Genomic DNA, 20933 nt, shown 5'->3' with positions numbered 1-20933 from the left:
TCCGTGTGCTGAAGGAAATGCTTCGATTTCTTCCAGGTGTGGCCTCAGACGGAATTCCTGTGATTTCAGCGGAACCAGGAGCTGTCCATCGGTGGAATTGCAAGTCCTGAAAGAAATCTCTAAAGCAGGAGTGGAGTTCTGAATTTTATTGCTTTCCCGAGTCAATATTTTCACTTCATTCTTCACGCATTATTCACTAAAAGTAGATTTTCTTCAGCTTTACATCATTAAAATAAACACAGCCCTGTCAGTGGTGGGAATACCTGGAAGATGGTTCTGTCCTCTTCCTCCTCACCCCTTCATTACTGAAACTCATCCATGTCCCTTCCTCCTGCCCTGCGTATGGAAAACTTGGAAAACCCACTGCATGCTCCTGTTTTGGGAAAAAAAATAAGTGAGATATCAAAGTTGTCGCCCATTTAAGGGAAGAGAGGGAAAGAGGTCATTGTAAAATAAAAGGAGCATTTAACTGGGATCACTGAATATTACTAGCAGGACTCAGCTGATTACTGTCATTAATTAGTGTGGGGCAGATAAAGAGGATTTTTTGGTTTGTTTTGGTTTTTAACCCATACAAGGAGAACTCAAAGAAGAAAAATAAAAGCCTGGCCGGCACAGCTGCTTCAGAGCATGTAGATTTTTTTTGCCATCACTTTCACAATCAGCTGTTTTTCTTGGGAAACTTTTTCCAAGGTACTTCAGTTACTCATTTCTAGGAACTGGAGCCTCGTGTCCAGAAAAAGCTCCTGTTGGTGCAGGCAGTAGCTGCCCCTCTGCCCGGCAACACGGATCCCACAAACAAAGCCAGGGAGCAGCCGGCTTCCCGAGGAATCCGTGTCCAAATCTGGGCTCTGCAGTGACAGCTCAGCACCCTCAGTGTGGATCTTCTGCAGAAAGAGTCCCAGAATGGTTTGGGTTGGAGAGACCTCAGAGCCCATCCAGTGCCAGCCCTGCCATGGCAAGGACACCTCCCACTGTCCCAGGCTGCTCCAAGCCCCAGTGTCCAACCTGGAACTGAACATTCCAGGGATCCAGGGCCAGCCACAGCAAATCTGGGAATTCTATCCCAGCAGCCAGGGAACAATTCCTAATTCCCAGTATCCCATCCAATGCTACTCTGAAGCCATTCCCTATGTCCTGTCCCTCCATCCCTTGGCAATTGTCTCTCTCCATGTTTCCTGCAGCTCCTCCAGGCCCTGCAAGGCCACCCTGAGCTCAGCCCAAAGCTTCTCCTGTGCAGGTGAACAATGCCAGCTCTGCCAGCCTTTCCTCCCAGCACAGCTGCTCCATCCCTCTGCTCATCCTGCTGCCTCCTCTGGGCTCTCTGCAGCAGCTCCAGCTCCTCCCTGTGCTGGGATCCAGGCCTGGGGCAGCTCTGCAGGTGGAGTTGATAAATTTATTTAAAAAGAAAAAAAATACAAAAGCAAACCACCAATAAACACACGACTAAGAAACCCCACAAAACAAACAATCAAAAAAAAAAAAACAACCCAAACCCAAAAAAGCAAAACAAAACCAAAAACCCACAAACAAACAAATAAACCCAAAAAAATAAAACCCTCACCACAGATAGCAGGAGGAATAAAACAACTACTTCAAGGAGAGAAATATCCCCATGTGGGACAGGTAATCATTGTCAGCCCAGAAGTAGTGACAGGTGAATTCCCTTCCCACCTCCAGGCTGCAGGCACCAATATTCCACTGAGAAGCCCCTTTGCCCTTTAGTTTTGACTTTCTGAAGGACTTCCCATTCCCAAACAAAGCCTAAAATTGTCAGTCTCAGCATTTGTCCAAATTTGGGGAAGATTTTCCAAGTGCATGAAGCAGCATTGCCTCCTGACAATGAGAGGGCTTAGTGCCAAAAATTCCAGCTTTGCTCTGATGCTCAAACTGTTTCACTGATTTTGCTGAAATCCTCCAAATTAGTTCAGTGGGAGGTGGATACCCTGTGAATTTATAATTTGGATCAACCAAAAGAAATCCCGTTACTGGAGAGGGAGTTTTCATAAGGACAAGGGGGATGGTTTAAAATGACAGAGGGCAGGGCTGGATGGGATTTTGGGAATTAGGAATTGTTCCCTGGCAGGGTGGGCAGGGGCTGGGATGGAATTCCCAGATTTGCTGTGGCTGCCCCTGGATCCCTGGAATGTTCAGTTCCAGGTTGGACACTGGGGCTGGGAGCACTGGGACAGTGGGAGCTGTCCCTGCCTGGAATGGGCTTTGAGGTCCCTTCCAACCCAAAGCATTCTGGGATTCTGGGATTGAGGAGCTCTGAGTTCATGCAGAAATGTGGTAGCTACTGTGGTTGGACAGCTCTTAATCACTTAATTTCTGTAATCGTTACTGCTGTTGGTTATGCATTGCTTTGTTCTGCTGCAAGAACAGGATCAAATAAAAATATTCTGATTATTCCTGAGTTTATCACAAAGAAATAACTCGGAGGGTACAGATTTTGCTCAAATCCATTCTGGATGTAATTCCACTTGTGGAATCAAGCAGATCCAAACTTCACTTGGGTCTTCATTTGTTGTTTTCAAGTTTTGCTGATCCAGAACTGATTAGAAGAACTCCAGTAACAAATGAACCTAAACTGAAAGCAAAGGGAAACATTGTATGAACTTAGAATGATCCATACATTTGTTTTTGTTCCTGATTATCAAAGAATCTTCATGGAATGGTTTGGGTTGGAAGAGACTTTAAAGATCATCCAGTTCCAACCCCCTTCCACTTTTCTACCTGATTATTTCTGAGACATTCCTTTAACAAATAGATTTAAATTATTTAGAGTAATTCTATTTCTATATTTGCCTCTACCCAGAGCTGAAATGTATGGATTGATTGGTTTAGGATGACAACATTCCTCATTTGGAATAACCACAGGGAAGCTGGGTTACCCAAACTTTTTTTGGGTACCCAGAACATGTTCTTCTGGTTTTTTGGGGGGGGTTTAAAATTAGTTTTTAAATCTTTGCTCGTAGGATTAGAATAGAATCACAGAATGGTTTGGATTGGAAGGGATTTGACTTGAGGAATTCAATGGGAGAAGTTCTACAGTTTCTACAGAGTCATGACAAAAAAAGAAATTAAAATCTCTGCACCACATAGAGGGACTGTACACACATTAAATCTCACCAGTATTTTCTAAACCATTCCCCACTGCACAAAATTTTCCTTTTCATTAAAAATTATGCTTTAAAGCATGTCTTCATAGACAGACTTCAAAGAACTAATGAGAAAATACTACTGAAGGTAACAAAATAAACTTATTTATTCACACAGCAAGGTGAGAAAAGCAGATTGAGATGAAACAAAGCTGGGGAACATCCAGGAAAAAAGTCTAAAGAAAGTGTTTTAACTGAGAGAGATACAGTAAAAGCAAATAACCCCATAAAATACAGTATTGGTGAAGGATTTTTAAGGAATTTTTTTTTAATGAACTAATTTACCTGCCAAAATACACAGCTTTGAAGGGAATTCCCTCAGAAGAACTGTCATTATAATTTTAAAAGGGCTTGAACTGACTGAGAATTGCACTGAGCTTCACTTGCCACTCAAGAGAATTAACAAATAAGAAAAAAAAGTTATGAAACGTGTAGGGGTGACAAAAACAGTGGATAAAACAAAACAAGTGGTTTAGACATTAAAAAATATATTGCAAGAGTTTGGCAGGGAAAGAAAATAATGACTGAATATCCTGAATAAAAAGTACTTAGGAATCAGAAAAAAAAGGAAATAAATAATTAGGTATTAATTAGCTATTTTTTCATTGTAAAAGGTTGTTACTGGACATTGTGAGATTCTGAATAATGATGGGCAAGTTGATATCATTTAGAATGTTGTGAAAAAGAACCCTCTTTACAAAATAGTGAATTTTACAGGCCTGTGTGTGAGAACTGATGGATATGGAGGAATTGTTTGGGAATTTGGCAGATAACCTATGGCAGGATACAGCTATGGAGAATAAAAACACAAATAAATAGAAAATAAATGCACATTGCAATCAAAACTTGTATATTTTTTTTCCAGCAACACCGAATTGCAGTAGGCAGTGTTTAAAAAAAAAAGGTGTTTTGTTAAAAGTATTTTCAAATAACATTAAAATACTAATGAAAAATAATGTGTAAAATTGACTGTCTCTTTGAGTGCTGAGAGCCCTTGAAAAACAATTTGGGATTTATCCAGATATTGAAAATGTTGACAGTTGTATTAAACAAAAAAATTGTGGTGCCCACATTCTATTTATGTGGAAGCAAAGTTTTGTAGTGATCTCAAAGGGGACTGGAAAGGAGCAGAACTTTTTTTAATTTTATTTTTTTAAATACTGATTTGGGATCAGGGGGAAAAAAAATGTACCAGTGAGTGATCTCCACACCCTCAGCTGTTTACATTTTCCTGTGACATAAACAGCTTTTGAAACTGCAAGTGTAAGATTACAATTCATGGCTCAGGTTTTTTCTCCTGGTTGTAAGGGGTGTGTAACTGGGGGTGCAGTGTGAGGTGTGGTAATAGCAAGATATTTCCACCCTGACTGCTCGGGTGGTTGGAGCTTCCTGAGGCAGTGAACACAGATTTTTTAGTTTTTTTTTCTTGTCAAATAGGAGGAAAACAATTTAACTCAGCTCCTTAAATAGATTTTTTTCAATGGTACATTATAGATAGGAGATACCAACCAAAATGCTGAGTGATATCATGTTTTTAATGATGTATTTTCAGTATTTTAGACCGGACTAAGGGACGGTATGGAAATTATTTTTAACTTTCATAGAAGGCTGGACAGGGCTTGGAGCAGCCTGGGACAGTGGGAGGTGTCCCTGCCCATGGCAGGGGTGGCACTGGGTGGGCTCTGAGGTCCTTCCCAACCCAAACCATTCCATGGTTCTGTGATTCCTGAGCTGAGCTTGAGGAATGACTCACAAACCCAAATCCTTTGTGTCAGGATCAGGAACAGAGTGGGCAGGGCCTGAAGACCATCAAGATGTTAAAGAAACATAGAGAAAAAGCAAAATCACAGAGAAAATAAAATTCCTGTTCTTGCCTCCGAGTTCACAGTGCAAGAGTTCCACAGAATCCCAGGATCCCTGAGGCTGGAAAAGCCCTCCCAGCCCATGGAGTGCCCCACGGCCACCTTGTCACCCTGAGTGCCACATCCAGGTGACACCTCCAGGGATGGGCACTGCAAACCTCCCTGGGCAGCTCTTGTCAAGGCCTGAGCACCCTTTCCATGGGGAAATTTTTCCTAATCTCCAACCTGAGCCTCCCCCGGTGCCATTTGAGGCCATCTCCTCTCATTTTTGCCCTGTCCCTCCTGTCAGGGAGTTGTGCAGAGCCACAAGGTCCCCCCTGAGCCTCCTTTTCTCCAGGCTCAGCCCCTTTCCCAGCTCCCTCAGCCCCTCCTGGGGCTCCAGCCCCTTCCCCAGCTCCGTTCCCTGCCCTGGACACGCTCCAGCCCCTCCAGGGCTCTCCTGCAGGAGCCACAACTAGACACAGCCCTCCAGGTGAAACCCATGTTGTCCCAAATCCATGTTGTCCAAAAGCTGAAGAATTGCCTGCAGTGTGTTCCTCACTAAGCAGGTGAGGAAGGCAAACATGAAGATCCATATTTAAATGCTCCCAGGATTTCCTGGGCCAATGAGCTTCCCAGACAAAGCATCATGTGGAAAATAATAATAAAGAAAAACCTTTAGGCAAAAGAAGAGAGAGAAGGATGGATCAAAAAGTGGCAGGATGAGAGGAAAGAGAAATAAAACAGAACTAAAAGGTCGGTTTTCAGAGAAGGGGAGATCACAGGAGGAGTCTGCAGGGAGCTTTGCTGTGACTGGTGCTGCTCCATGTATTCCTCAGTGATCTGGAGAGGGGCTGAGCAGGGAGACACCACAGAGTGCTGAAGGTACTGAGGTACTCAGGTAAAGGAAAGGGAGAGCACAAAGTGAGGTGCAGTCAAAGGGCTGGCTGGAGAACTGAAGAAAGACCTTGCAGGACTGGGTGACTGGATAATAAAATGGCAGAGAAGATCTGATGTAGTAAAGTAGTGCACGTGGAGGGAAATTCTGTGAACACAAGGATGGGCTGTAAGTTGTTTTCCCACTCACAAATGAGATCTTTGGGTTCTGATTAATATTTCCATGAAAATATCAGCACAATGTTCTGTTTTACTGGGAGAAACAAATCAAATATTTGGAACTATTAAGAGCAGAAAATAAAGAACAAACCAGAGAACATTGTAGCACACCTGCCCTGGAATAAATCCATAGTTCTCTGTATATTGAGCAGTGTGTGCAGTTTTGTTCCAGGCATCTTAAGAAGGCTTCCAGGGCCTGAAGGAGCTGCAGGAAACATGGAGAGAGACAATTGCCAAGGGATGGAGGGACAGGACACAGGGAATGGTTTAAAGATGAAGGAGGGCAGGGCTGGATGGGATACTGGGAATTAGGAATTGTTCCTGGCTGGGATGGAATTCCCAGATTTGCTGTGACTGCCCCTGGATCCCTGGAATGTTCAGTTCCAGGTTGGACACTGGGGCTGGGAGCAGCCTGGGACAGTGGGAGCTGTCCCTGCCATGGATGGGGTGGGATGGGATGGGATGGGATGGGATGGGATGGGATGGGATGGGATGGGATGGGATGGGATGGGATGGGATGGGATGGGATGGGATTTGAGGTCCCTTCCAACCCAAACCATCCCGGGATTCTGTGATTTCTGTGTTTCTGTAATTCTGTGATCTCAACAAGCCAATTCTGAAAAACAGGATTTTGGAGAAAACTCCTCTCATCCCAGCATTCCCTTATACCCTCAGCCATGGCCCTCAAGGACAACTGGAAGCTGCTGCAGAAGGCCCTGGGCTTGGAGATTATGACACTTGGGAAAAGGAACAGTAAATGCTTGGAAAAGTTTCCCACTTCAGAAATAACTTTTAAGGAATTTTTCCCGCATGGAACATAACCACTTTGCCTGTGAAAAACTTGTGTTGTTGTCCCTCTGGCCAATAAGGTGATGCTCAGAATCTGGAATTTGGGTAAAAATTAATATCACAGAGTTGGCATATTTACTATAATTTATTACATACCAATTTCGTTGCCTTGAAAAGCAACATAAAAAAAGACAACAAAAAGTTCTTTCTTGTGACAAATGAAGAAAGAAATATTTCTTTTGCTGCTGTTTTCAGCCTTTGAAACTTGAGGTTGCTTATAAATTTGCCTGACCAAAATATTACCCTTCCAAAAAACCCACCAAATTCTCCTTGTTCCTTCCACTTAAAACAGAAGGGAAAAAAAAAAAAAGATAGGGGAGGTTTAAAGAATGAAAAATCAGCCTGAAGCAACACTCAGGACAGAAAACTTCTTCCAATAAGTTAAAACTTGGCAAACCTGCAAACAATGGAAAACAAACAAACAAACAAACAAACAAGGATCAGCTGAATGTTTGTCTCAGCCTGAATGTTCTGGACACACACAAAAACCTCCCAAACTATCCTAAAATACCCAAAATAATGTCAGGAAGTGTTCTGTTCCTGACGTTTCATGTTGCTATGTCCATCCCAGATATAAATGTGTGTAAAATTGAGCATTTTAAAAATGTATATAAATGGCATTAATTAGTATTTAATTAATAGAATTCTTCAAATATTTATTAATTCAGACTTCTACGTGTCAAATATGAGATTTACATATGATAGTTATACACCCAGAATAAACTAGAGTTTGTTCCAACAGAATAAATAAAATAAACATCCAGAGTAGGTTACATATTTTTTAAAAATATTTATACTACCACAGGTGTATTTGGCTACTTGGAATTTTCTCAGTGCTCTTCATTCAGCTTTGTTTTAAATTTTAACTGCAAGTCTTTATGTTCTGCCTGAAATCTGGGTTCAGCAGTCCAGTTGTTGAGGTAATCCCTTTCAAAAACTGCTCTGTTAATATATCAAAATTCAGTTGAGATTTATTGTGAAAAGCTATAGTTGGAAGAGGGAAAAAATGGGATTCAGGTGCCTTCTCAGCTTTTGTTTTTCATGACTGGGTTTTATAAACCAAGAGAGAAACTTCCTGTGCTGGGAGCACAAGTGTTGTGTGTCCTGCTCCAGGATGAGAGCACTCAGGAGAGGAGAGGACATTTGAGTGGAAAGAAATCTAAAACCATCCTCAAATTCAATTGTATTCATCAACCTGATGGGTCTTGCACACAAAAATATCAAATACCTGGAGTTATGGTCATTTCATTGTCCAGAAAGGAAATAATTTCTGGGCAATGCTGTTAGCACAGAGCACAGGAGTGGTCTGGTGCAACCCCTGCCTCAGAGTTTCTTGTGCAGCTGCTGCTCAGTGAAATCTTTTCCATCTCCATGGATTTGCCAGCTTTACCAAGGCCACTGGACAACTTCAAACCTGACAGAATTCTTGGGAAACAATTTAACTGTTTATGAAATACCACTTAAACATGCAACACACCTCATCTTCCATTGTGCTACCACTGCCTGCCAATTGTCCCCAGTTTAAACCCATTTTTTAATATTCCTTATCTCAGAGAATTGTAGATCCCAGAATGGTTTGGGTTGGAAGGGACATTAAATCCCATCCAGTGCCACCCCTGCCATGGGCAGGGACACCTCCCACTGTCCCAGGCTGCTCCAGCCCCAGTGTCCAACCTGGAACTGAACATTCCAGGGATCCAGGGGCAGCCACAGCTGCTCTGGGAATTCTGTGCCAGGGCCTCAACATCCTCACCAAGTGTTCCTGATGTCCCATCTAATCTTACTTGTGCCAGTTTGAAGCCATTCCCTGTGTCCTGCCACTCCTTTACGATCCCTTCCAACCCAAACCAGATTCTGTGGTTCTACCCCAGGTTTGTTTTTGGGACCCTTTGCAAAGTTTTCTGATGTCCTGAGACCTGAAAGCCAGGACTTCTCCATGTTTGTTTGTTTTTTTTTTTTAACTCAGTTCCGCAGCTGGGAGTCACTGACAGCGACAGCAGGGAATAGCAAGTCCTGAAGCTTCTTTAAAAGGATGGGGACGGAGAGCTCTGAGGTCTTCTGGACTCCTCCACCCCTTTACACCTCAGAGGGGACTGGGTGCTGATTTACCCAAGGCAGACTGGGCTGGCTCCAGCCCCAGATGGTTTGTGTGCCGTGGTCCTTCCCACAGCAGTTTCAGATCGGTGCCCACGGTGCTTCCCCCTCGGGTACCCGTGGGGTTGTGCCCCCTCCAGGGTTTCAGCCAGCCTGGAGAAGCTGCCCTGGGAATGCTCCAGGGATATCCCTGCCCTGGGAGCACAGCTCTGCCCAGCAGTTATTTTAGGAGCTCCATCCTGGCAGGACGGGGCCCCGCAGGCCCGGCTGGTCCCTCTGGAATCTCAGCAGGGATCTCAGCAGAAGGTCAGCACTGACCTTGCCTTGCCAGCTCCCTGGAATAGCTCACGGAGGGGAAATGCAGGCCCTGAAAACGGTGCCCTACAAAAGAGGAGTGCCGGCCCACAGAGCAATTAGCCTAAATTAGTGATGCCACAGAACAGCTCCAGGGCCTTGGCAGTGGGGCCACCCGGGGAACTGGGGCTGAAACGCACCTCACAGGGAGGTGAGGTACACACAGCTCCCCTGGTTTATGTGCACAGCAGGAAGTACTAACTCTTTTTTTTTCTGGGTTAATCATTCTGAGTGCATGACCCCTTGATTAGACCCTCAGCTCTTGCAATGGTTTTTTATTCCTCGCAGCGGTCAGCCACCTCTGACAGACCCACCTTGGGCAGAGGGGGTGAATAAAGAGATTCAGAGAAGTTCTGGAAGCTGGTGGCTGGGTGGAGGATTGATCCTGGCTAATCACTAAACCATCTCTCACTTTGGGAAAAGTTGGACTGTTATGGGAAGTTTCACCTGAACATCAGGAAGAACTTTCCTGTGCAGTGACGGAGCACTGGACTTCCCTGGGCAACCTGTGCCAGGTCCTCACAAACCCTCAAGCTAAACCCTAATTTAAATTTACTCTTTTTCAGATTAAGGCCATTCCTCCTTGTCCCATCACTCCATGCTCTTGTAAAAAGTCTCTCCATCTTTCTTCTGAACTGGGATGGGATGGAGGATCTGGGAGGGAAAAACGAACAGACAGCAAAGCATTCCTGCTTCTCCTGCTTCTTCTACTGAAGAATGACTTTGTAGCCTAATGAAGCTCTGTAAGTGACAATTTTAGAAAAAATTATTTTAAATTCATCGCAATTTCTTTTTCTTAGCTAGCAGGAGGTTGATCAAGTGGACACCAAGCAGAACATAGTTCTAAGAACATTTTTGAATGGATTTGTGTCAGGATACCACAAATATCATGGTTTGTAATTTCAAGAACAAAATCCCTGTGGAAGCTGCACAAGGAGCTTTCTCCTGACAGCAAGAACCAAATTTTCATTTTGGCCAGCAAAAACACCAATCCTGCTGCACAAGAGAGCAGGGAATTGGTACTGAGAAGGGAAGGGCCAATGAAGGAGCTGATTTTAATGGACCTGAAGACAGTTTTTGACTCTTCCAGGAATTCCAACAGAAAAGCAAAAGCTGGGCATTGAACAGGTACAGGTCTAATGATGTTACAGTCAGCAGAACCAAAGATAAAATTCTAAAGAGCCATGGATTGTACCGTTCCTTTTGGATGTGAGGGGAACTTTATGATTAAATTACCTTTTACCTTTTTGTTTTTCGTATTTTCTAATGCAGGGAAACCAGATTCCTCTAAAAGTTGGAAACTGAGGGTGTAGAGAAGTGCTCAGATGGGAAATACTTGACACTGTAGAACTTGATTTACAAAAGTTTTAAAGAATCACAGTTCTTCAGAATGTCTGATTTTATTTTAACAGGAACTGCTCTGCACTCCCACAAATGTAATTATCATTGTAAGTTGTCTTAGGAGAACTTCTGGGATACAGCTTCCAAGTATGCATTTTCCCCAGGATACCTAGCACAGCCTTTTTTCCTGGAGACTTCTTCCCCAGAAAATTACATGGGTTTGGGGAAGGATTTCCAAAGAATCACAGAATCACTGAGGTTGGAAAAGATCCCAAAGTTCATCAAATCCCAGCTGTGCCCCACGGCCACCTTGTCCCCAGCCCAGAGCACTGAGTGCCACATCCAGGTGACACCTGCAGGGATGGGCACTGCAAACCTCCCTGGGCAGCTCTTTCAATACTTAACAACCATTTCTATGAAAAAAAAAAATCCTCCCGATGTTTTAAAATTCCTGCCTGATGTTTTAAACCAGAAAAGAAACTTTTCACACTCAGGAGCGTGATCTTCACCAGGATTGTGAACACCAAGGAACACAATTCCAGAGGGTATCAGGGAGAACTCAGGGAGAGGCACTTTTTTATTTTTTTTGGAGGAGAACAAGCCTCATCCCGCAGCAATTCCAGGACCTGCTGGTCCAGAGGCGTGCCAGCCTACACAATGTGCAGCTCTGGCTGTCAATCCAAAGCTGGTACTATCGAAGCTGGCTCTGATGATGACTCAAAAGCTGATCTATCTCCATCCAAATGGGTTACCATGGCAACCCCTCTGGCCTAAAAAGAGCTGGACCACATTAGTTACTTAGCAGCACCTTTTTGACAGGCGAAACACAAGCTGCTCCCTCCAGATGATGGTTTCATTTAGAACTGAGGCTGTCTGGGAGTTGCCACGGTGTTCTGGGAAGTGTTGATGATGTAACCCATGGAGGAGAATTTCTGCTGGGACTTCACTTGGGGTTGGGGCTCAGCACCAAAGGAACTGAGCTCTGTGGTGCCTTTGGTGGAGAAACACAACAGCAGAATGTTTCATTCTGTTTTATGATGGAATTCTTCCTGAAGATGTTCCACCTTGGGTCTGGTAACCTAAGAAAGGCCCTCTTGCAGCAGGATACAGAGGATTATTGGGATTGCTGCTGGTCCAACACAGCATCTACATCAAAACTTATACCCAAAGTACAAGTGTTGAGCCCTGGAAAAGTCAAGGCACCAATGGCTGCCGTGAAGGAAGCCTGGAGTTCAGGCAGAGATAGAAGGAAAACTGCAGGGCTACAAGGCCAGGTTGGAACAGGGGATGAAGCGTTCCAGAGCACACAGGGACGAGGCAAATGTGTCCCTCTACTCCATGTAGGAAGGCTGAAGAGGGAAAAAATGGGACATATTACCCATAATCACACTCCACTAGCTCAGAATCATAGTTTGGGTGAGAAGGGACATTAAAGCTCATCCAGCTCCACCAATGCCATGGGTAGGGACTCATTCCACTGTCCCAGGTGCTCCCAGCCCCAGTGTCCAACCTGGCCTTGGGCACTGCCAGGGATCCAGGGGCAGCCACAGCTGCTCTGGGAATTCCATCCCAGCCCCTCATTACCATCCCAGGGAACAACTCTTTCATATATCTAACCTAAATCCCTCTATTTCATTTTGAAGTCATCCCCCTTGTCCTGTCACTCCAGTTCCTGATGAATTGTCCCTCTCCAACTTCCCTGTAGCCCCTTCAGACACTGGAAGTGCTGTGAGGTCTCCACACAACCTTCTCCAGGCTGAAGAGCCTGGGACAGTGGAAGGTGTCCCTGCCCATGGCAGGGATGGCACTGGATGGTTTTAAATGTCCCTTCTGACCCAAACTATGATTCTATGGTAGTGGAGTGTGATTATGGGTTATATGTCCCATTTTCTCCCCTTTTCAGCTGTTTTGTTGCTTCTTTTATACCTGTTCCATTTCTCTAGAATGCTGTGCATTATTTTATCTCTTAAAGGTCATTTTTCCACTCTCTTTCCTCCTCACTTTTAAGGTGCTTTTTTCTTATTTTTTCTCACGTTTTCCGCTTACTGTTGGTTCTTTTGGCCCCAAATATTCTGCTTTCTGAGGGGTAGTCTCAAATGAAGAGAAAGCCAAGTAGTTCTTACAAGCATGTCCACTAATTCATATAGAATGTACACAAACTCCTGTTTTCAAGTATTGCACACCTACTCCAGGTGGTTTGTGATGGAGAGTTAGAAAAAAAAGGACTCTCAGTCTTCCCTGTCTTGGCAGTCCCTCCCTTCAAAAAGAAAATATAAAAAAGAGTAAGGTTTGGTAATTTTTGATAAGCAAGAACATGGATTCCCTTCTTCCAGGTCACAACTTGTGTGCAAAGTTTCCAGGTGATGCAGGATTCTGGTGGAATCCCAGCCTGGAGGATTCCTAACTTGAGCCCTAAACCTCCAGCAGAGCACACAAGTTCAGTTCCTGACAACCCTCTCCATGAAGAAATTCCTCCTGATGTCCAACCTCAAACCTCCCCTTGCTTTTTAATGGAATGGATATTGAAGAGAACACTTTTGTACAAGGGAAGAACCATGCAGGTTATTAATTATCCAAATAAAATTAGCAAGCAAAAAATGTCTAGTTGTTTGTGCTGGAAAATAACATTTTAAAAGATGCCATCACCATTTAAAGGATATTTTGTCTCTACCGGAGGTGCCAGAGCTTGAGTATAGCCAGCAAAGTAAAAGTAGAGGATGACTGAGCATGTACACAAACTCTTGAAAACTCTGTAATATTTTTTAAGTGTTAGCAAAATAACCCTCAAAATCTGACAAAAACCCCAAATCCCAAGAAGTTACAGTAATGCAGTGCACAGTGTAACAAATTTCTGTGAGCTTTGTAGTTACCTACACTGAGCAACAGAGAAACTGTTCTGTCTCTGCACTCACACGGACCAGAAAGAGATTTTAGAGGGGAAGAAATCCTCAGGGGACGCTCCCTCCCTGCTCCTGTCCAAGAGTGGAGCTGCCCTTCCTGACTGAGAGATTGGGCAGAGGTTGGCCTTTGGTATCTTGGAATTGTCTGTGTTGGAAGAGCCCCCCAGGATGAGCCAGTGCCAGCCCAGCAGCAGCAGCATCACCCCAAACCCTGTCCCCAAGGGCCACATCCAGACTGCTCCTGAGCACTCCCACAGACAGTGACTCCAAACCTCCCTGGGCAGCTCATCCCAAGGCCTGACCGCTCTGACAGGGAAATTTTCTTTGCCAATCTCCAACCTGAGCCTCCCCTGGTGCCATTTGAGGCCATCTCCTCTCATTTTTTCCCTGCCCCTCCTGTCAGGGAGTTGTGCAGAGCCACAAGGTCCCCCCTGAGCCTCCTTTTCTCCAGGCTCAGCCCCTTTCCCAGCTCCATCACGTGCTGCTTTCCACATCCCACGTTCTGACCATGCTCAGAGTCAACAAGAGAAGTGTCAAAAGCACCTCCAAGTGACCTCAAATCTTTCTGGGGCTGAGGGGAATGAGAAAGGACCACTTCAATCATGGTGCTCCCAAGCACCTCCCATGGCTGAAAGGTGCAATTCCATAGATAATTTCAACTCACCTAATACCTCACTGTCACTCCTGGGGTGGTCCCATGATTCCCCTGCTCTTCCCTGTGCCTGGCGAGGGACTTTTCAAAAGGGACTGGGGTGACAGAACAGACAGGAATGGCCTTAAGCTGAAAAAAACACCAAACAGATGGGATATCAGGGAGAAATCTTTCACTGGGAGGGTGAGCAGGCCCTGGCACAGAATTCCCAGATTTGCTGTGGCTGCCCCTGGATCCCTGGAATGTTCAGTTCCAGGTTGGACACTGGGGCTGGGAGCAGCCTGGGACAGTGGGAGGTGTCCCTGCCATGGCAGGGGTGGCACTGGGTGGGCTTTAATGTCCTTTCTACCCCAACCCACTCTGGGATTCTGTGATCACACAATTTAAGTAAAATTCTCAATACTTCAATTATTTGGGGGGCTTTGGCTGTGGCTGCATCTGTCTGCCAATCCTTGGCTGCTTATTTCCACCTTTTCAGCCAAGATTAAAAAAAAATAATCATAAAACAGGAAGAAAAAGCAAATGAACAAGTAACATGTCCTAATTTCTCCAAGGAGGCTGGCTGGGAAGTGAAATGACTAGATTAAAGTATCACACGTCAGAATTAAAGTATTAGATAAAGGCCAGACTCTACTTTTTGATCTTTGTGGGCATTCCAGAAATGAAATTAAAAAAAAAAAAATTAACACCCCCCCCATCACAGATTTAGGCTGGAAGCACCAATATGGCAATTCCGAGGGGAAAGGAGCCTTCTGGCAGCTCGAGGCTCCCACCCTGGGCTACTTATTATAGTGCATATTTTAACTCATTTTTTGGGAAATACATTGACTTTTTGAGGAGGATGAGGAAGATCCCTGGATGCAATTCAAAAGGGAAAAGAGCCTTTTATTCTGTGATTCCCTCAGCACCTCAAGGCTCACACACCAAGCTACTTTTAGAGCATTTTTAAACTCATTTGGGGGAAATATATTGATTTTCAGAAGGGGAGGAGAAAGACCCCTGGATGCAATTCTGAGGGTAAAGGAGCTTTGACTCAGCAGCTTTAGGCTCCCACACCTAACTCACTTCTGGGGAAATACATATTTTTCTTCTGAAGAGAATTAGAAAATACACTGGACAGAACTCCAAGGAGGAAAAAGGAGCCTTCCTTCAGCAGCTCAAGGTTTCCACACCGGGTGACTTTTAGTGCGTTCCTCAACTTGTTCTTGGGGAACATACTGATTTTCAGAGGGGACGAGAAAGACCCCTGGATACAATTCTGAGGGGAAAGAAACCTTCTAGAATCCCGTGACTCCCCCGGCACCTCGGGGCTCCCACACCGGACGAGTTTTAGCACATTTCCCAACTCGTTTTTACAGGGCGATATTCTTGAGCGGGGACTCGTGGACGCAACTCCGAGCGGAGGGGAGCAGCGCCTTCCCTCACCAGGTCGACACTCCTACTGCAGGCTACTTCCAGCGCGTTTTTCGAACGTTTCCTCGGCGAAGTCTCGGTTTCCGAGGGGGCCGTGCCCGGTCCCGTCCCTCCCCACAGGCGGCGGGCGGGAAGCCCCGGGCGGGCTCGGCCTCGCGCTCCCGGCGCCCCCTGCGGGCCGGGGCCGGCACCGGCACCGCCGCGGCCGCCGGGTCTCCCCCTCCCCGGGAATGGCGGTCGCTCCCCTTCCCCGCCCCGCCGGGGCCATCCCGGCCCGCAGCGCCGCCGACACCGTCACACGCCGGAGGGCGGGCGGGCATGGATCGGGAAGGAGGGGGAAGGAGCCGTTGCCATGGCGAGCGCGGCCCGCCCTTGCCTCCCCACGTCAGCGCCGTCTCCCGCCCGGCCGCGGGTGATTGACAGTTGCCACGGCAACAGGCTCGCCCCCGCCGCCATTTTGTCGGTTGGGTTTTTTTTTTTTTTAGATTTTAAAATATATTAAAAAATTAAAATAAAATAAAATAATAGTAAAAAAATAAGAGCGAAGAGCGCAATTTCCGACAGAATCTCGGGGCTTATTATTTTTTTTAAGTTTTTTTTTTCTTCTCCTTCTTCCGTCCTCCACCGCGAAAGGAAAAGGAAAAGAAGGGACGCAAAAAAAGTGCGCTCCGAGGGTCCCGCCGGGGATGCGAGGCCGGGCTTGAGGCGGCGGCGGCGGTGCGGGAAGCGAAGCCGGTTCGTGAGGAGGAAGGGAGGGAGGGAAGGAGGAGCGGGCGGGGAGGGAGGGAGGGGGAGGAGGTAGCGGCTGGCAGGCGGGGGAGGGAGGGAGGGAGCGAGGAGTTCCCGGGGGCTCGGTACGGCGCTGCGCTTCCCCCCATCCCCTCCTCCTCCTCCTCCTTCTCCTCCTCCTCCTCCCGCTCCCCCCGCCGCTGTCCCCGCGCTCCCGGCCGGGGCTCAGGCCGCCGATCGCAGCCGAGCCGAGGCGAGGCCGAGCCGCCGCCGGGCGCTGCGCAGGTTTGGACCGCGCGCCATTTTGTGAGGGCAGCGAACACCCAGAGCCCGGCCGGGGACCCGCCGGGCCGCCCGGGCTCCCCTTCCCACCGCGGGCAGACCCGCGGCCCGAGGGAGGAGGAGGCGCCGCCGCCGCCGAGGCCCCCGGGGAAGAGCGGGAGGACGCGCCCGGCGCTCGCCCCGCGGAGGGAGAGGCCTCGCCTCGGGAGAAGCCGCCGCACGGGTGAGTGAGACGCCGCACCGCGGGACGAGCCGGGGCCGCCTCGCCCGGGCCCGCGGCGGAGGGGCCGCAGCGCTTCGCTGCCATCTTAGAGCGGGAGCGGCGGCAGGGCCGGGATCCATCCCCGCCCGCCCCTCCGCAGCCCGCGGCCTTTTTCCCCTTGGAGCGCGGCTGTGGCTTCCCGGGCCTTGGGAACGGCGATGGAGGAAGGGAGCTCGCCCGGAGCCTCTCGGTGTTATGCGCAACGCCCTGCGGTGGGCGGGTGCGAGGGCTCGGGCCGGGCTGGCGGCGAGGAGGGCGGCAGGACTCGGAGCATCACCTGTTGTAGGGAAGGATTGGGATGCCCCGGCACCTGTGAGGGGCCGGTGGGGCGGGTGGGGAAGGTGGAGGGACATGGGGAAGGAGTTACCTGAGCGAGGTGCCTGTCATCCCTTCGGTGGGGGTGGGGAGGAGGAGGGAGCAGCGTTGGGAATAGGCACAGGGACACGCAGGGACACACGGGCACAGGGACACGCAGGGACACACGGGCACTCCCCAGGGAGCTGGTGGAGGCGCCGTCCCTGGAGGTCTTGGAGGAAAGGCTGGACGTGGCTCTCGGTGCCATAGTCTGGTTTGACAAGATTGGACTCGATGGTCTCGGAGGTATTTTCCATCATTAATGATTTCCCCGATTCCATATTTTAGTAGCTGGCCGCAGCCTTTTGGGGATTCAGCTTTGTGTTGCTGGGGGGATTGGAGCTCTCTCTTCTCGGATACACTGGGTGCTCCTCTGGAGTGGCCAGTGTTCCCTCCCGCCGCCGCGGGATCACGAAACGCATTTAAAAGTCCTGGAATTCGAAATTTAGAAATTGGCGTGGTTTTGAATCTCAGTCGGCTTTGAAGTTTTGGGTTTAGTCCGTCCAAAAACCACGTAGGGGTTCTTTGATCACGTCTCCAGATTGCTGCTGTTACTTAGTTCTCCTGTTACTCCACAGCCATCGGGGGAAATAAACATTTATTGTTATTTAAAATCAACAAAGACAGAGTAACTGACTCCAAAATAAATCGACAGGCGTGTTTTTGACAACCCTACTGGTTGAATCCGAATGAGAGTGTTCTGTTAACTTTTGCCAGGAGGTACTTGCAGTCACTCTGAGGTGGATAGAGTTTAATGGGGACCTGGATTTGTACAAGTGAACAAGTTTTTTTTATTTTATTTTATTATTTTCTTGCTATTTCCTTACCTTTTCCTCAAGAAAGGTGTATGAAGTTGAAGAACACGTAGATGATATCTGGTCATAAATTAGCAAACATTTAGTTTCTGGTAGTATTTAATTCTCTGCCTGTAACCAAGCAGAATCTAACTTCCCTCCTTGGAATAGTCTGTAGCCCTAAAAAGTTTTGGTAAACTTGTTTCTCTCTTTCTCCACGATCCCCTACCCCCAACCTCTGTAGGTTGGATATTTTTGGAAAATTAATTATACTTTATAGAATTAGAATAATAACACTGAAAATAACTCTGAGCTGGTATTTGTTAACTATTATCTATATATATTTGGTGTGTGTATATATAGTTACTTTTGTAGGCTAAGCTTCATGTTTTTGGTTTACATGAATTATTTAGAGATACACTTTTTATTTGCAGTCTGAAGTAGAATATGTGTGTGAAGTGTTAAATTTACATTTTCTCCCGTGAATTAGAAATTCCATCCAAGTTCATGAAGCTTATTGAGTTTAATTCATGGCTTTGGAATATTCCTTGGGTGAAGCAAGTAGATCTTGTTCAAAATTGAAGAGCCGGCAGGGTTTTCCTAAGCCAGGAGGGCAATAGGTCAAGGGTTTGATATTGTTTCCAGGCTCTCAGGTAGGGCTGGTTACAGGAGCAGCAAGTGTTGCAGTTCCTGCATTAATACTTGGGTGGATTTAGGACTTGGCATTGGCATCCCCTCCCCCCCGCTGGACAGTGACGAGGATAATTTTACCTGATAGCAGCCAAGAGTTCTCCCTTTCAGTGCGGATTTATGGGCAGGGTTCCCTTCCTTGTGTCAAACAACCGGGAATTGATCCATTTTGGAATTCTGGGGCGTTGGAGCGGGGGGAATTAGCACGTGATGGCCATCAGCGCCTTCTGCGAAGTGGTTGATAGTTCAAACAAAGTAGCAGAACATCACTGGTGTCCGGAAAAAACTGTGCCTTGTCAGAGCTTTTCAAGTGACATTTAATTAGGACAGACTTGCTTACACGTGCCACATCTTAAAGTCATGTTTGAAACTGGACCACCTGCTCAGATGGCATGTGAAAAGAATGAACACACAAAAACGGAGCCTTTATTTGCCATGCAGGCATTTCACAGCTTCATCTGAGCTCACGTGGGTGCTGATTGGAAGATTGAGACCTACTGGTACCAAAAAAAGCACTTTTTGTTGCTATAATTAGATTATCTTTTGGGGATTCCTCTTAAAACCTGTTCATTTCAGGTGTTTTTAAGCCTGGCTGTGGGACTGCAGGTTGAAAGTTGTGGTGACAGTTTGTGTTTTGGAGTGAGAATTGCAGCCTGGTATCTGTTTAGCCTTTCCATGGTCATTTTGAATGCCATTTGGAGAGCTGTTCTCCACATTGGACTACAAAACTTTCTGATATCTTTATATTATGGGAGTTGTGTAACTTCAGAAATCCTTTTGTAAATAGATCTGTTATTGTAGAATGGGATTATTTACAGAGAACGGCTGCTTTTGTCTTTATAAGTGAGTACAATACATTATTTGTTGAGTTTACGGTTTCATCTTTTCTTTACTAAGAGGTTGGTAAGAAATACATTTCCACAAAAATTATGTAATAACTTTCTGTCTACTCAGACTCTGATGTTCATGCAGTGAGAGTTCTTTTTTGTTCTAAGACTATTTGAAATAATACCAAAAATCTCTCTTGAGTGAACTGCTTAGCTTGAGAGCTTCTGAGGGGAGAAAGAAGTAATCAGGTGAAGAGGAATGCTCTCTCTTTCCTTCCTCACCTCCATGGGTCCTTCAGGAGGAGGCTTATGGGAACTGTAGTCTTTGGACGGCTTAAAAACACCAGAGAAACTTTGGAAAATGAGGAATTGTTACTCCCACAAAGACATGTTCCGTTTGTGGAGTTCTCCAGTGCTGGCTCTTCAAGGTGACACAATAGAATAGAATAGAATTGCAGCGATCATCCATTGTTTTATCCATTTTTTTCCTCTTTTGGGGAAGGAAGGTAAAACTCTGCATTGAATTCTCATTTATCCCAGAATGACTGGAAAAATAACTGGACTGCTTTTGCTGGTACCAGTGGATTTCATTCCTTCAGAACAGCTTTGTCCTACCCTTGGTATAGCTCACTTGGACAGGTATTGGCTTTATCATCTGCTTATTTATTCCAAAGTGTCCTGTCCTCATGATTTTCGGGGAGAATCCCCACTGAAGGGTCAGGGAAATGTGGGAGACAATTCCCAGTCAGCTCTGCCTGCATCCACACAGTGGGAAAACTCTGGTGCTGCTTTAGTCTCCTCCATGAAAACAAAATTGGTGAAATCCCAGCTCTGAATTTTGGAAAAGCAGGGAAATGGTCCTGTAACTTGAGTCACCACGAGCTGACACCTATTTGTAAACATTCTCCATGCAGTTTCCAGGGTCGGGGTGCCACCAAGTACCTGAAAGTGAAACTGAGTAAAGGAAAGTAAAATTAACCCCATTAAGTGTCAGTTTTGTTCCAGCTGTGAGACACCAAGCTTTCAGTTGATGTTACATAAAGTTCCAAAGCCTCCTAGTATTCTTGTTTCCCCCCCTTTTTTCCTCTTCCCCCAGAGGCAAATAAAAATAGACTGTGTTGTGAGTCAGTTAAAGGAATAGTTAATAATGCATTAACACCTCTTTGTATTGAAAAGTTTCCTCTTTCTTTTTAATAACTGTTTGGATGGTGAAATAAGAGAGGGATGGAAATGTACAAATTGATTTCTGATGGCAGAGTAATTCCTTCAAAAAA

General features: G+C 46.2%; 1 protein-coding gene across 1 annotated transcript in view; it reads left to right on the top strand.

Annotated features, from left to right (window-relative positions):
* The first annotated feature begins 16856 nt into the window (after positions 1–16856).
* Positions 16857–20933, top strand: part of DYRK1A (dual specificity tyrosine phosphorylation regulated kinase 1A) — a 73964-nt gene continuing 69887 nt past the window's right edge. Inside the window, exon 1 of the mRNA XM_062488187.1 lies at positions 16857–16955. The gene's annotated coding sequence lies outside the window, so the exon portion shown is untranslated. The remainder of the gene's footprint in view (positions 16956–20933) is intronic.

The sequence above is a fragment of the Cinclus cinclus genome, chromosome 2 (genome assembly GCF_963662255.1).
Source record: "Cinclus cinclus chromosome 2, bCinCin1.1, whole genome shotgun sequence".
Classification (NCBI taxonomy): domain Eukaryota; kingdom Metazoa; phylum Chordata; class Aves; order Passeriformes; family Cinclidae; genus Cinclus; species Cinclus cinclus.
The sequence above is the reverse complement of the archived record's forward strand: the minus strand, read 5'-3'. Positions and strand labels throughout refer to the sequence as shown.